Source organism: Syngnathus leptorhynchus, unplaced genomic scaffold, assembly GCF_054491065.1.
Source record: "Syngnathus leptorhynchus isolate UIUO unplaced genomic scaffold, UIUO_Slep HiC_scaffold_153, whole genome shotgun sequence".
Taxonomy (NCBI): Eukaryota; Metazoa; Chordata; class Actinopteri; order Syngnathiformes; family Syngnathidae; genus Syngnathus; species Syngnathus leptorhynchus.
Window position 1 is genome coordinate 26076 of NW_028232120.1, and position 15606 is coordinate 41681.

Consider the following 15606-nt stretch of genomic DNA (forward strand, 5'->3'; position numbering starts at 1 on the left):
TACAGCAGTGGTTCCCAAAGTGGGCAGTACCGGTGGGAAGATCTGGGGGGGCGGTGAGGAAGAAGGGGGCGGTAGGGGGGCGGCAGTCTGAAGTCGAAGTCAGAAGTTCGAGTGGTAGATTTGAGGACATTTTATTGCTTGAAATACCAGACTGGGTGATCAATCCATTTCTAAATGTCGACGGTGAAGAAACTGGAGTGGCAGAGGAAGAACTGATTTCAATTCAAAATGACATTGAGCTAAGGCCAAAGTTCAAAAAGTCATATCAAGATTTTTGGTTCCAAAAAAAAATCTCTGACTGCTATCAAGTGTTGTGGAACAAGGTCAAGATTTACTTTATTGCCTTCCCAACATCATATTTAGTAGAACGGGGCTTCAGTGCAGTCGCCTTGCTTCTTTCCAAGCAAAGAAACCGACTGAAAATTACTGACCGCGGGGATCTACGACTTCTTCTTAGTGAGTTCCAGCCTGATGTTCAGAAGCTTGTGTCCCTGCACCAAGCACATCCATCCCATTAATAATAAGTGTGAGACAAAAATGTTACTGGTGGAGTGTTTAGGGGGGGCTAGGAACTCACTGGGGAGCCAAGGGGGCGCCAGCCTGCAAAACATGGATGGGAGATGTTCAGGGAATACCAGGTGCTGAAAGCCTTTTTTTTCCCACATCAATTGTGAAAGGAAACTTTTACAACAGCCATCAAGTTGCTTGGCACGGGTTTTCAGGGACGATTGTGTCTATAAAATGCAAAACTCTGGAGATTCTGATGGCTTACGGCCATACTACCCTGAGAACGTCCGATCTCATTTGATCTCGGAAACTTAGCAGGGTCGGGCCTGGTTAGTACTTGGATGGGAGACCGCCTGGGAATACCAGGCGCTGTAAGCTTTTATTTTATTTTATTTTTTTTCAATTCAATCATTCAAGCAATTTTTTTACAACACTCATCACGTATGGCATTCGGAAACTTCAGCCCTAGTTTTAACTCCGACATTGAAACTTGTTAGGATACGGATTTTTAGCTATTGATCTGACTCCAAATTGCGATCAACACTTAACACAAGTTTCTATGTCCCAATCCTGCGGCAAGATGTCATAATGCAGGAAAAGTCTCACACGGTCCCTCTGCCTTAGGCGACCAGAATGTTACCAATAACAACAGTCAAGACAAAAATTGCTCGTGATTGTTCAGCCGTCGGGGGCTTGGCATGCCCACTGTTTGAGGGTGAGCACAATTCTCACCCCCTTTGCAGCACTGCTTCATCGGGGGAGAACTTGGAAATGTCTGCCGCGCGGTTGTCGTCTTCAGTCTTCAGTGGCCAGGGTAGACTACCTGGCCACCAAGGGGGAAGAGGATTACTTTGCCTCTATTTGAACTGGGGGCGGGGACGCTGTCGATGGTGGATCTGCTTCCTTGCTGGAACCCTCGTGTTGCAGTCATCAAGTCCAGAACCATCCTGTTTTGCAAGACCATTTGTTCAATAGCCTGAATCACTCTGTTTTGTCCATCACTGACCCCAGACAGGATCATGAGGGTCAAAGGTCACAACAGCCCTGCGTCGACGTCCAGAAGAGTTGCGTGCTTTCGTCAGCTGATGATGTTGTATCCTGTAGGTGTGGTCTGTCACCCACACTGGTGCACACACTCCTGTCCAGTTGGCGGGCAGCATCAAACAACCCTTTTGACCACAAAGCCGCCAGCCATTCTGTATGAAGTAGGTTCTGTTTGATGGTGCAGCCATATCGGTGGGATATCCCCCACCACTCGAAATGGCTCTCTTATCCTGACACTCATCGGTGATGTCCAAAGCTCCCATCCAGTTTCCTCCTGGAGAGCAGTCGTCGTTGATGCATTTGTGGGTCTCGTTTCCTTGGATGTAACATGTGTAGTTCACTCCAGCTGGTCTCTCTGTGTAGGCCACTTGCGGTAATGTTCGTCCTTTAACAGTCACATTGAGATTTGTCCAGAAAAGCTGATCACCGTACCGTCTGTAAGTCCAGGGCGGAAAGGGTCGGCATCACTGACTGTGACAGCACGGTGTTGATATCCAATCCCTTCCATGGATGCCATACATTTTGCTTCAGTGACATTCCTTGCTCTGGCCTCCAAGTGAACTTGCGTGGAGGAAGGGGGGAGTTTGGAACACACACATAGCATCCCTCCTGTGTGTGAGCTCTCACAGTGAACATCACATACCAGTACCAAGCGTTGGTTTCGTATGGGTTTCTGGGGTCCCATGACCAGTCCTCAAAATTCTCATCATGTGACCATCTTCTTCCACGAATGACGCTGTCCATTGGTCCATTCAGATGAGCCCACAAACCATAGCACACTCCAACCACAGCGCAGCGTAGAATCCACCTAGCATATGGAATTCCGTTGCTACTAGGATGGCAGAGACACCGGGACATCTCCTCGCCTAGCGGAGTGGGGATCGCTGGATTCTTCACCAACATTGAGACGCCCCACCCTAACCAATGAAGCCCCTTTGAAGTCGGACTTCCCCACCACCCCGAATGAGGGGTCCAGCACTCTCTGCAACTTGCAGTGGCTGAGGTGAATCCAGCTGGGCCGTTCAGGAATCTTTACTGCAGTGGGGGTGGTCAGCAAGACTTGGAATGGTCCCTCCCACCGTGGGCTGGCCCAGTTCTTTCTTTTGATGACCTTGATGTAGACCCAGTCTCGTGGCTTGATGAGGTTGTCAACCTGTGGGGAAGGAAGATCAGGCGGCAGTAAATTTGCATTTGACACATCTTCCATTTTGAGCGTCCTGATCATGTAATCTGCCAAGGACTGTTCTTCATCTGCTTTTTGCAAATCTGCAGTGAACACAGGTAGTCTATATGGTCTCTCATGGATGATTTCAAAAGGTGATAGCCCTTCTGAAGTGCTTTTGATAGTAGCGTTTGCTCGTTTAGATGGAACTATTTCAACCCATTTGGAAAATGCATCAATCATCACTAGGCAGTATTTGTGAGGTCCACTTTGTGTGAGTTCGATAAAATCCATGTGCATGATTTGGAATGGGTAAGACGGTTTTGGAAGTGAGCCTCTCTTAGGTCTCATGTTTCCTTGTGGATTATGTTTCACACAGACAGGACATGCTTTACAAAAAAAAATTTAAGTAAGCATCTAAACCAAAGGTAGTGAATTGTTGATGTATGATGGACCTCATCCCTCCTGTCGACACATGGCAAGGCCCATGTGTCGCAATTGCTGCTGCCTTAAAAAGTGTTCAGAAGCGTGTGTGGGTCAGGCACAATAGGTGCTCCTGTCTGTACTGCTTCATTTACTGCTCGGAAATTTTGTATCATTCGCCAATCAATCTTGTTGGCCTTTTGGACTGGAAAAACAGGAGTCTTGCAAGGAGAATCCAAGCACTTCCTAATGATTCCTCCTGACAAAAGACCATTTATGACAGGAGATTGCCTCCTTGCCCCCCTTTATCCCATTTATTGCCTCCTGGTTTAAAGGAGATTCTCTGATCCCGGTTGGATTTGGATGTTGTTGGAATATATTTCTAATTTAACCTGAACTCGAGTTACTAATCTGACTCCAATTTGTGACCTTACCCAACTGCCACTCATCCAACAATATGCGCGCTCGTTCTGCAATAGAAAGGTATCAGGAAGCCGGCATTTTCACACACGAGTGGATTTATTCCTAACACACAAATCTAATACATCACCTGGGTCTCGGGTCCCTCTCAATACACCTCTGTACGCCTCTGTTGCCACCAGCAGACGTGCTCTACATCCGAGTTGCCCAGCCATTAGTTATACTACACAATATGCAAATGGAACATCAACAAAGGCATTCTGTCATTATTCTATTGGCTATGTGTAAACTGCAGTTAACTTTAGCTTGCTCTCATTGGTCTTTCTTCTCCTGCAGAATCACTTGCTCGCTCCTCCTGGTTGTAGTTTTCCTTCCAGGGTCACCAGTTGTTATCTACCAGCTGGCCCTGTGGGTATCTTGTCCTCCTTGCTGCTCCTGGGTTATCTTTTGTTCTGGAACTCAGATGTCCTTGCACCACATATCTTGTTTTGTTCCCACCATCACACACTCAGCACTTTACAGTTTCATACTCTCATGCACAGGATGTCTAATGAACTACTTTAAGATCAAACTCTTATGTTCCTTCAATGTTAAGTCCTGTAGCAAATGGTTCCTTTGATCAGTCAAACAAATGTTGATGAGCCAGGGAAGCGCATAAGCGTGTGCCCTTCTAAACACCCACACCACTTTCTCATAGCTGCATTAGTAATTAGCAATCCAAAAACAACTTTTTCTTTGGGTTTTTTCTTTTCTTAGCATTTAACTTGCACAAGATCACTCTTTCGTCAAAGTTGCTCTACTAATTTCCCATAGTAGTCTCCAACAACTTCAACCATTCAACCAATATTTTCCTTTCATTCAGGAAATCATTCGTCCCTGCTCATTTGCATCTCACACACAGTCACCAAAGAGGAGTCTTTTCATCACATTGGTCTCAAGTTATCCAAGTCCTCCACACAACATTCATATACCATTCTAGACACAATCCCTATCCTAATTATTCCTAATGTTCCCCATAGAACAATTTACCAATCCAAAAAGAAACTCAACACAAAAAAAACAGCTGGCGAATGAATCAGAATTATTTTTTTTTTAATATAAATTAACCAACTCAATGTCTCGGATTTAACTAAAATATAGAAGTTTATAGACTCTTACAACACAACTAATCAATTATTTTTCTCAAATTTAGTTTTGGAGTGTGTGAAATCCACAATTTTGCTTCATCCAATTCCAGAAAACATGTTTTCTCTTGTTGTCTAATGAACTACTTTAAGCTCAAACTCTTATATTCCTTTACTCTGTCTTTCGAATTTGTCATCAGGGTGAGACACTAATGAGCACTAGTGTAAACCAGTTTCTGCCTACAAACAGATTTCTTTCTTTTCCTCTCTTTTTTCTTTTTTTTCTTTTTTTGTTTCATACTTCAAAATGGTTTCTATTTTGCGGTGCAAATTGGATAGACCACAGTCTAACAAATTTCTTTGTACACAGGTTTAGCCAATTTTATCAGTTTAACAAATATGCACACACATGCACAGCTCTCGGTGTGAGGGGAGGGGACCTGGCATCAATGATTCGTCACAAGCTGGCCATTTCTTGCAGTCGATCATGAAGCTGGTCCCACCCACGCACGCGAGGACAGCACATTCTAATTTTTCTATTTATCTTTTAGAAACAAGTTTCATCTCTTTGCCACTTGATTTGCAAATTTTAACTTCAGTGTGCACACATAATTTGACCCCTTGTCATTTGTCTTTGGGCATACAATCAGCATTGTCATACGTCTTGTATGTACAGGAGTTCTAATAACCTAAAAAATACCAAAAGTAGGAGCATGAGAGGTCAAAGGAGAGGAAGCCCGTCATGCTGAAAATTTGGCTTTTCCTCTGCCCCTTCCCTCACCCTTTGATTGGTCTTGTTTTGCATATTGACACACTCTCGCAAAGTGTCCTCGTCTCCCACAGTACCAATAGTTGTCAGAATCTGGTGGGGGTTTTGAACCATATGGCGGCCTGCGACCTTGTTGGCCTTGACCTCTTCCTCTGCCCCATTGGGAACTTTGGAAGAAAACTGTTGCATCTTCATCTACATGATTATCATCATCATCTAGATGAAATACATCAGAACTTTTGCCTTTCTTGATCACTTTGTCAGCGTCTCTAGCCCACTGCATGCACTGCATTTTGTAACAAAAGCAGTGTGCGCTTCCACCAAGTGTTTCCGCACCCAGTTGTCTAATTCAGGGGGGGAACCAGTGAGGAGAGCATTTTTTAGCTGTTGCTGATAAGCACTCTCAGCTGCATCATTGAATGGGATGCCATTATGCACCCTAAATTCTTTTTCAAATCTTAATGGAATGGTAACCTCATCACTTTTTATCTTTCCATTTTTGGTCTTTTGAATTTGTTCTCTTCGCTCTTGTGAAGTTTTCAACCACACTCTAGCACATTGCAATTCTCTCTCTTTTCTTTCCTTTCTCAATCCCTTTGGCTTCCTAGCCACACTCTCCTCCAAAACATCTACCACTACGTCCCACATTTCAACTTTCAACTTCCCTTCTACTCCATACTTTTTCGTCCACTGTGGCATGTATCGCATACAATTAAGAAATCTACTTGCCATGTACTTCTCATCTCCTTCAACAGCTAGAGATTTACCGTTTTTATTTCCCATCTTAACTTGGTATTTTTAGATTTTTCCAATTTTTTTTCAATTTTTGTTTTTCTTTTTTGAGGATCCGCAATGCAGGTTTAAATTGACCCTTCAACAAAATTGCCTCTTAGTCAAGTTATCCTACCAGTCACACACTCAACCACACAACTTAGCGCTTTTTTACTTTTAGGCCTATCTCGGATGGGTATAAAACCCTTCCAAACAGCTAGGAAAAAACGGACAAAAAGAGAATCTACGCCCTTCTCCAATCAAGAAAAAGAAGCTCGGTCTTTTTTAACCCGTTCCTTCCACTGGGTCTTGGACCCAAGGTGTTCTTTGGCTCGGAAAAACCAACAAAGAAAAATCTACGCTCTTCTTTGAATCACAAAAAAAGAAGCTCTGTGTTCCTTAGGACGTTCCTTCCACTGGGACTCCAACCCAAGCCAGATCCCGCAGCTTGTAAGAACAGACAAAGAAGAATCTACGCACCTCTTCGATGAACGAAAAGGAAGCTCCGTTTTTCTTAGTATGTTCCTTCCACTGGGACTTAAACCCTAGCTATATTTTGTGACGCGCTCACAACAACAGAATTTTAGGGCTTTAACCTACTTGTCCCCTAGTTCGTTGCACTGCCCGATCCCGTCAATCCACAGTTGTCAGACGAAGGCAGACCTAAGATGCTGGCCCAGCGAAGAATTTTCTTGCCAGGTCTTTTCTTTACCAGGTCCTCCTAATGGACGCTGGCTTGTCGACAATGCAGCACTTCGTCGTCCGTCGATCAGCAGTGGGTATGTTGGAATCCGGGTCACGGCACCAAAATGTTAGAGATGTTCTGACTCTAGCTTATTTTGCAAGAACCACACGGGAGACAGTATGCCCTTTAAGCACTTGCAAGTGGAGGGCTTGTCCGTTACTGTAGATACAGCAATGTCCGAACAGACTCTGCCGTTAGTCTCTTACAAGAGCATATTTATTGAGAACAAGTAGGGTGGGGGTGACATTTGACATGTTTAGTGGTCACCTCAGCAAATGGTTAATCAGTGCAGAGGGTCCCCGTTGGTGGTCACCTCAGCAAATGGTTAACCAGTGCAGAGGGTCCCAGTTTATTGTTTTACGAGATCGTGGAAATAAAACCTAGTGGAGCATTTTAGATGACTAACTAAACAAGGATGTTTCCACACCATTTGGAAAGTTTCAACAACTGAATGGTTAAACTTTTCAGAGTCAAGGAAAGGTAAAAGGTTCAAACAAATTTCATCATTCTAGTCTACATCTCAACATAATCATATGATCAAGATAGTTTATAAACCCTAACAACACCTATCACGTATGGCATTCAGAAACTTCAGCCCTAGTTTTAACTCCGACATTAAAACTATAACCAGAGTTTGAAACGTAAATTGTGGGGTGTCATCCATACCGTTGTAGTTCACGTTTCTTACCGCTAGAGGGGAGACTATGTACAGTAAATAAAGAGCCTGGCTCCCTGTAAACTCAAAGCAGCAGTCTTTATTTGTAAAATAACTCAACATTGCAGACACATTGCGCTTCCATGTAGTGTTTTTACCCTTTTCATGACATTTACTTTGATACAGCAAAATGCAGGTCGCAACGGCAAATTCGTGCTATCACACAAAAAGCTGCCAATAACGTTTCATGATAGCCATGTTCCCGTGAAACACCAAAAGTCATGGAAGAAAGCCTTTTTCGGACCTGGTTGTGACATGGATGAGAGACGTTCAGGGAATACCAGGTGCTGAAAGCCTTTTTTTTCCATGTCAATTGTGAAAGGAAACTTTTACAACAGCCATCAAGTTGCTTGGCACGGGTTTTCAGGGGCGATTGTGTCTATAAAATGCAAAACTCTGGATATCCTCACAGCTTACGGCCATACTACCATGAGACTGCCCGATCTCGTCAGATCTCGGAAGCTTAGCAGGGTCGGGCCTGGTTAGTACTTGGATGGGAGTCCGCCTGGGAATACCAGGTGCTGTAAGCTTTTATTTATTTATTTATTTATTTATTTTCACCCTCCTTGAGTCGTCACCTTATCGTGGTGGAGGGATTTGCGTGCCCCTATGATCCTAGGAGCCATGTTGTCTGGGGCTTCATGCCCCTGGTAGGGTAACCATGGCAGAAGGGTCCTAGGTGAGGGGCCAGACAAAGCACGGCTCAGAAGACCCCTTATGATGAAAAAAATATATGGATGTCGTTTTCCCTCGCCCGGACGCGGGTCACCGGGGCACCTCTCTGGAGCCAGGCCTGGAGGTGGGGCTCGAAGGCGAGCGCCTGGTGGCCGGGCCTTCGCTCATGGGGTCCGGTCGGGCATAGCCCGAAAAGAAAACATGGGTTCCCCTTCCAATGGGCTCACCACCTATAGGACGGGCCAAAGGGGTCGGGTGCATAGTGAGCTGGGCGGCGGCCAAAGGCGGGGACCTTAGCGGTCCGATCCCCGGCTGCAGAGGCTGGTTCTAGGGACATGGAATGTCACCTCTCTGGCTGGAAAGGAGCCCAAGCTGGTGTGTGAGGCAGAAAGGTTCCGACTAGACATAGTCGGACTTGCCTCCACACATAGTTTGGGCTCTGGTACAAGCCCTCTCGAGAGGGGCTGGACTCTCTTCCACTCTGGAGTTGCCCACGGTGAGATGCGTCGAGCAGCTGTCGGCATACTTATTGCCCCCCGGCTGGGCGCCTGCACATTGGGGTTCACCCCGGTGAGCGAGAGGGTAGCCTCCCTCCGCCTTCGGGTGGGGGGATGGGTCCTGTTGTTTGTGTCTATGCACCAAACGGCAGCTCAAAGTACCCACCCTTCTTAGAGTCCCTGGAGGAAGTGCTGGAGAGCGCTCCTTCTGGGGACTCCATCGTTCTACTGGGTGACTTCAATGCTCACGTGGGCAATGACAGTGAGACCTGGAAGGGCATGATTGGGAGGAACGGCCCCCCCGATCTGAACCAGAGCGGTGTTCTATTATTGGACTTTTGTGCTCGACACGGATTTTCTATAATGAACACCATGTTCAGGCATAAGGGTGTCCATGTGTGCACTTGGCACCAGGACACCCTAGGCCGCAGTTCGTTGATCGACCTTGTAGTCGTGTCATCGGATTTGCGGCCGCATGTTTTGGACACTCGGGTGAAGAGAGGGGCGGAGCTGTCAACTGATCACCACCTGGTGGTGGGTTGGCTCCGATGGCGGGGGAAGATGCCGGTCCGACCTGGCAGACCCAAACGCTCTGTGAGGGTCTGCTGGGAACGTCTGGCAGAATCCTCTGTCAGGAAGAGCTTCAACTCCCACCTCCGGCAGAGCTTTTCCCACGGGGAGGCGAGGGACATTGAGTCCGAGTGGACCTTGTTCCGCGCCTCCATTGTTGAGGCAGCCGACCGGAGCTGTGGCCGTTAAGGTTGTTGGTGCCTGTTGTGGCGGCAATCCCCGAACCCGCTGGTGGACACCGGCGGTAAGGGATGCCGTCAAGCTGAAAAAGGAGTCCTATAGGGCCTTTCGGCCTGCGGGACTCTGGAGACAGCTGACAGGTACCGGATGGCCAAGCGGAACGCGGCTTCGGCGGTTGCTGAGGCAAAAACTCGGGCGTGTGAGGAGTTTGGCGAGACCATGGAGAATGACTTCCGGACGGCTTCGAGGAAATTCTGGTCCACCATCCGGCGTCTCAGGAGGGGGAAGCAGTGCACGGTCAACACTGTTTACAGTGGAGATGGTGTGCTGCTGACCTCGACTCGGGATGTCGTGAGTCGGTGACGAAGACCTCCTCAATTCGACCGACACGCCTTCCATTGTGGAAGCAGGGCCTGAGGACTCTGAGGCGGACTCTCCAATCTCGGAGGTCGAAGTCACTGAGGTAGTTAAAAAACTCCTTGGTGGCAAGGCCCCGGGGGTGGATGAGATCCGCCCGGAGTTCTTAAAGGCTCTGGATGTTGTGGGGCTGTCATGGCTGACACGCCTCTACAGCATTGCGTGGACATCGGGGACGGTGCCTCTGGATTGGCAGACTGGGGTGGTGGTTCCCCTCTTTAAGAAGGGGGACCGGAGGGTGTGTTCCAATTACAGGGGAATCACACTCCTCAGCCTCCCTGGTAAGGTCTATTCAGGGGTGCTGGAGAGGAGGATCCGTCGGGAGGTCGAATCTCGGATTCAGGAGGAGCAGTGTGGCTTTCGTCCTGGCCGTGGAACAGTGGACCAGCTCTACACCCTCGGCAGGATCCTCGAGGGTGCATGGGAGTTCGCCCAACCAGTCCACATGTGTTTTGTGGACTTGGAGAAGGCGTACGACCGTGTCCCTCGGGAGGTTCTCTGGAGGGTGCTTCGGGAGTACGGGGTGCCGAGCCAACTGATAAGGGCGGTTCGGTCCCTGTATCACCGATGCCAGAGTTTGGTCCACATTTCCGACAGTAAGTCGGATTCGTTCCCAGTGAGGGTTGGACTCCGCCAAGGCTGCGCTTTGTCACCGATTCTGTTCATAATTTTTATGGACAGAATTTCTAGGCGCAGCCGAGGCGTTGAGGGCGTCCGGTTTGGGGACCTCAGCATTGCGTCACTGCTTTTTGCAGATGACGTGGTGCTGTTGGCTTCTTCAGTCCGTGATCTCCAGCTCTCACTGGAGCGGTTCGCAGCCGAGTGTGAAGCGGTCGGGATGAGGGTCAGCACCTCCAAATCCGAGTCCATGGTCGGTCGGGATGAGGGTCAGCACCTCCAAATCCAAGTCCATGGTCCTCGGTCGGAAAAGGGTGGAATGCCCTCTCCGGATCGGGGATGAGAGCCTGCCCCAAGTGGAGGAGTTCAAGTATCTTGGGGTCTTGTTCACGAGTGAGGGCAGGATGGAGCGCGAGATCGACAGGCGGATCGGTGCAGCGTCGGCAGTAATGCGGACTCTGTACCGGTCCGTCGTGGTGAAGAGAGAGCTGAGCCAAATGGCAAAGCTCTCGATTTACCGGTCGATCTACGCTCCTACTCTCACCTATGGTCACGAGCTATGGGTCGTGACCGAAAGAACAAGATCCAGGATACAAGCGGCTGAAATGAGTTTCCTCCGCAGGGTGTCCGGGCTCTCCCTTAGAGATAGGGTGAGAAGTTCGGTCATCTGGGAGAGACTCGGAATAGAGCCGCTGCTCCTCCACGTTGAGAGGAGCCAGTTGAGGTGGCTCGGGCATCTCATTAGGATGCCTCCTGGACGCCTCCCTGGGGAGGTGTTCCGGGCATGTCCCACCGGTAGGAGACCCCGGGGACGACCCAGGACGCGCTGGAGAGACTACGTCCCTCGGCTGGCCTGGGAACGCCTTGGAATCCCCCGGGATGAGCTGGAGGAAGTGGCTGGGGAGAGGGAGGTCTAGGAGTCCCTCCTAAAGCTGCTGCCCCCGCGACCCGACCCCGGATAAGCGGATGAAGGTGAAGGTGAAGATTTATTTATTTTCAATTCAATCGTTCAAGCAATTTTTTTACAACACCCATCACGTATGGCATTCGGAAACTTCAGCCCTAGTTTTAACTCCGACATTGAAACTATAACCCGAGTTTGAAACGTAAATTGTGTAGTGTCATACATACCGTTGTAGTTCACGTTTCTTACCGCTAGAGGGGAGACTATGTACAGTAAATAAAGAGCCTGGCTCCCTGTGAACTCAAAGCAGCAGTCTTTATTTGTAAAATAACCCAACATTACATACATATTGCGCTTCCATGTAGTGTTTTTATCCTTTTCATGACATTTACTTTGATACAGCGAAATGCAGGTCGCAACGGCAAATTCGTGCTACCAGACAAAAAGCTGTCAATAACGTTTCACGATAGCCATGTTTCCGTGAAACACCAAAAGTCTTGGAAGAAAGCCTTTTTCGGATCTGGTTGTGACATGGATAGGAGACGTTCAGGGAATACCAGGTGTAAAAGCCTTTTTTTTTCCCACGTCAATTGTGAAAGGAAACTTTTACAACAGCCATCAAGTTGCTTGGCACGGGTTTTCAGGGGCAATTGTGTCTATAAAATGCAAAACTCTGGGAACTCTGATGGCTTACGGCCATACTACCCTGAGAACACGCGATCTCGGAAGCTTAGCAAGGTCAGGCCAGGTTAGTACTTGGATGGGAGACCGCCTGGGAATACCAGGTGCTGTAAGCTTTTATTTTATTGTATTTTTTTCAATTCAATCGTTCAAGCAATCTTTTACAACACCCATCACGTATGGCATTGGGAAACTTCAGCCCTAGTTTTAACTCCGACATTGAAACTATAACCCGAGTTTTAAACGTAAATTGTGTGGTGTCATCCATAGCGTTGCAGTTCACGTTTCTTACCGCTAGAGGGGAGACTATGTACAGCAGTGGTTCCCAAAGTGGGCGGTACCGGTGGGAAGATCTGGGGGGGCGGTGAGGAAGAAGGGGGCGGTAGGGGGGCGGCAGTCTGAAGTCGAAGTCAGAAGTTCGAGTGGTAGATTTGAGGACATTTTATTGCTTGAAATACCAGACTGGGTGATCAATCCATTCCTAAATGTCGTCGGTGAAGAAACTGGAGTGGCAGAGGAAGAACTGATTTCAATTCAAAATGACATTGAGCTAAGGCCAAAGTTCAAAAAGTCATATCAAGATTTTTGGTTCCCAAAAAAAATCTCTGACTGCTATCAAGTGCTGTGGAACAAGGTCAAGATGTACTTTATTGCCTTCCCAACATCATATTTAGTAGAACGGGGCTTCAGTGCAGTCGCCTTGCTTCTTTCCAAGCAAAGAAACCGACTGAAAATTACTGACCGCGGGGATCTACGACTTCTTCTTAGTGAGTTCCAGCCTGATGTTGAGAAGCTTGTGTCCCTGCACCAAGCACATCCATCCCATTAATATTAAGTGTGAGACAAAAATGTTACTGGTGGAGTGTTTAGGTCTTTACCATTCTATGTTGCTGAAACAGTTAAAACAGTTAAAAAATGAATTGGTTTGCTAAATTGGGTTTTATTTGTGAAATACACATTTGTGTTTAACCTCTTTTCAAATTGCAGCATACCAAATATCAAGAAAGAGGTGTTTGTTTCCATATGTGTCTGTGGGGGGACGGGGGGCTAGGAACTCACTGGGGAGCCAAGGGGGCGCCAGCCTGCAAAACATGGATGGGAGATGTTCAGGGAATACCAGGTGCTGAAAGCCTTTTTTTTCCCACATCAATTGTGAAAGGAAACTTTTACAACAGCCATCAAGTTGCTAGGCACAGGTTTTCAGGGGCGATTGTTTATATAAAATGCAAAACTTTGGTGACTTCGACGGCTTACGGCCATACTACCCTGAGAACGCCCAATTGTCCGATCTCGGAAGCTTAGCAAGGTCGGGCCTGGTTAGTACTTGGATGGAAGACCGCCCGGGAATACCAGGTGCTGTAAGCTTTTATTTTATTTTTTTCAATTCAATCGTTCAAGCAATCTTTTACAACACCCATCACGTATGGCATTCGGAAACTTCAGCCCTAGTTTTAACTCCGACATTGAAACTGTAACCCGAGTTTGAAATGTAAATTGTGTGGTGTCATCCATACCGTTGTAGTTCACGATTCGTAACACTAGAGGGGAGACTATGTACAGTAAATAAAGAGCCTGGCTCCCTGTGAACTCAAAGCAGCAGTCAAATGTCTTGAAAAGGGGAAAAACACTTCCAATGTAGTGTTTTTCCCCTTTTCAAGACATTTACTTTGATACGGCAAAATGCAGGTCGCAACGGCAAATCCGTGCTACCACACAAAAAGCTGTCAATAACGTTTCATGATAGCCATGTTTCCGTGAAACACCAAAAGTCTTGGAAGAAAGCCTTTTTCTCACCTGGTTGTTACATGGATGGGAGACGTTCAGGGAATACCAGTGCTGAAAGCCTTTTTTTTCCCACGTCAATTGTGAAAGGAAACTTTTACAACAGGCATCAAGTACCATCGTTGCTTGGCACGGGTTTTCAGGGCCGATTGTGTCTATAAAATGTAAAACTCTGGAGCCTCTGATGGCTTGCGGCCATACTACCCTGAGAACGCCTGATCTCGTCCGATTTCGGAAGCTTAGCAAGGTCGGGCCCGGTTAGTACTTGTATGTACTACCACTAGAGGCGAGACTATGTACAGTAAATAAAGAGCCTGGCTCCCTGTGAACTCAAAGCAGCAGTCTTTATTTGTAAAATAACCCAACATTACATACACATTGCCCTTCCATGTAATGTTTTTACCCTTTTCATGACATTTACTTTGATACAGCAAAATGCAGGTCGCAACGGCAAATTCGTGCTACCACACTAAAAGCTGTCAATAACGTTTCATGATAGCCATGTTTCCGTGAAACACCAAAAGTCTTGGAAGAAAGCCTTTTTGGGACCTGGTTGTGACATGGATGGGAGACGTTCAGGGAATACCAGGTGCTGAAAGCCTTTTTTTCTTTTTTTTTTTTTCAATTGTGAAAGGAAACTTTTACAACAGCCATCAAGTTGCTTGGCACCGGTTTTCATGGGCGATTGTGTCTATAAAATGCAAAACTCTGGGAATTCCTATGGCTTACGGCCATACTACCCTGAGAATGCCCGATCTCGTCCGATCTCGGAAGCTTAGCAGGGTCAGGCCTGCTTAGTACTTGGATGGGAGACCGCCTGGGAATACCAGGTGCTGTAAGCTTTTATTTATTTATGCGTTTATGCATTTATGTATTTATTTATTTATTTTCAATTCAATCGTTCAAGCAGTTTTTTTACAACACCCATCACGTATGGCATTCGGAAACTTCAGCCCTAGTTTTAACTCCTACATTGAAACTTGTTAGGATACGGATTTTTAGCTATTGATCTGACTCCAAATTGCGATCAACACTTAACACAAGTTTCTATGTCCCAATCCACACACTGGCGCACCTAACAATTTTGCGAGTTCGTTCTGTCAAAGAGAAGACCAGTAGATCAAACAAGGCAAGCGGAATCGCTTGGAGCCAATTCATTTTCATTTGAGCAATAATTTTGGCCAGTTTTTCCTTCAACGTCCGGTTCATTCGTTCAACTTTGCCCTGGCTCTGAGGATGGTAGACACAGCCAAATCGATGCTTCAAACCCAAAATTGATTCCACCTTGGCCAAGGCTTTGTTGTTAAAGTGTGTACCATTGTCAGAGCGGATCAGGGCCGGAAAACCATGTGTGGGGATGCAATGGGTGATCAAAGCCTTGATCACAGCAGCAGAATCTTTCGAGCACGGATATGCCTCAGGCCAGCCTGAGTAAGCGTCAACCAACACAAGCAAAAAGCGTTTCCCATTCACTCTTGTATACATGTCGGTGAAATCAATGATCACCTCTGCTCCCGACCACGGGGTCGGCTGAAACAGGCCGGGCTTAGGCTTCAACGTAGGACGTGCATTGAATGTCTGGCAGGACTCACAATCCGCAAC

General features: G+C 47.0%; 1 non-coding gene and 4 pseudogenes across 1 annotated transcript; all 5 read left to right on the forward strand.

The window, feature by feature from the left end:
* Positions 1-766: 766 nt before the first annotated feature.
* LOC147037604 (5S ribosomal RNA) lies at positions 767-885 on the forward strand (annotated as a pseudogene).
* A 7206-nt stretch (positions 886-8091) lies between these two features.
* LOC147037605 (5S ribosomal RNA) lies at positions 8092-8210 on the forward strand (annotated as a pseudogene).
* Positions 8211-12229: 4019 nt separating this feature from the next.
* LOC147037606 (5S ribosomal RNA) lies at positions 12230-12338 on the forward strand (annotated as a pseudogene).
* A 1132-nt stretch (positions 12339-13470) lies between these two features.
* LOC147037607 (5S ribosomal RNA) lies at positions 13471-13587 on the forward strand (annotated as a pseudogene).
* Positions 13588-14727: 1140 nt separating this feature from the next.
* Positions 14728-14846, forward strand: LOC147037608 (5S ribosomal RNA). The gene has a single exon (XR_015064407.1). It is a non-coding gene; the product is annotated as a 5S ribosomal RNA (ribosomal RNA).
* The last annotated feature ends 760 nt before the right edge of the window (positions 14847-15606 follow it).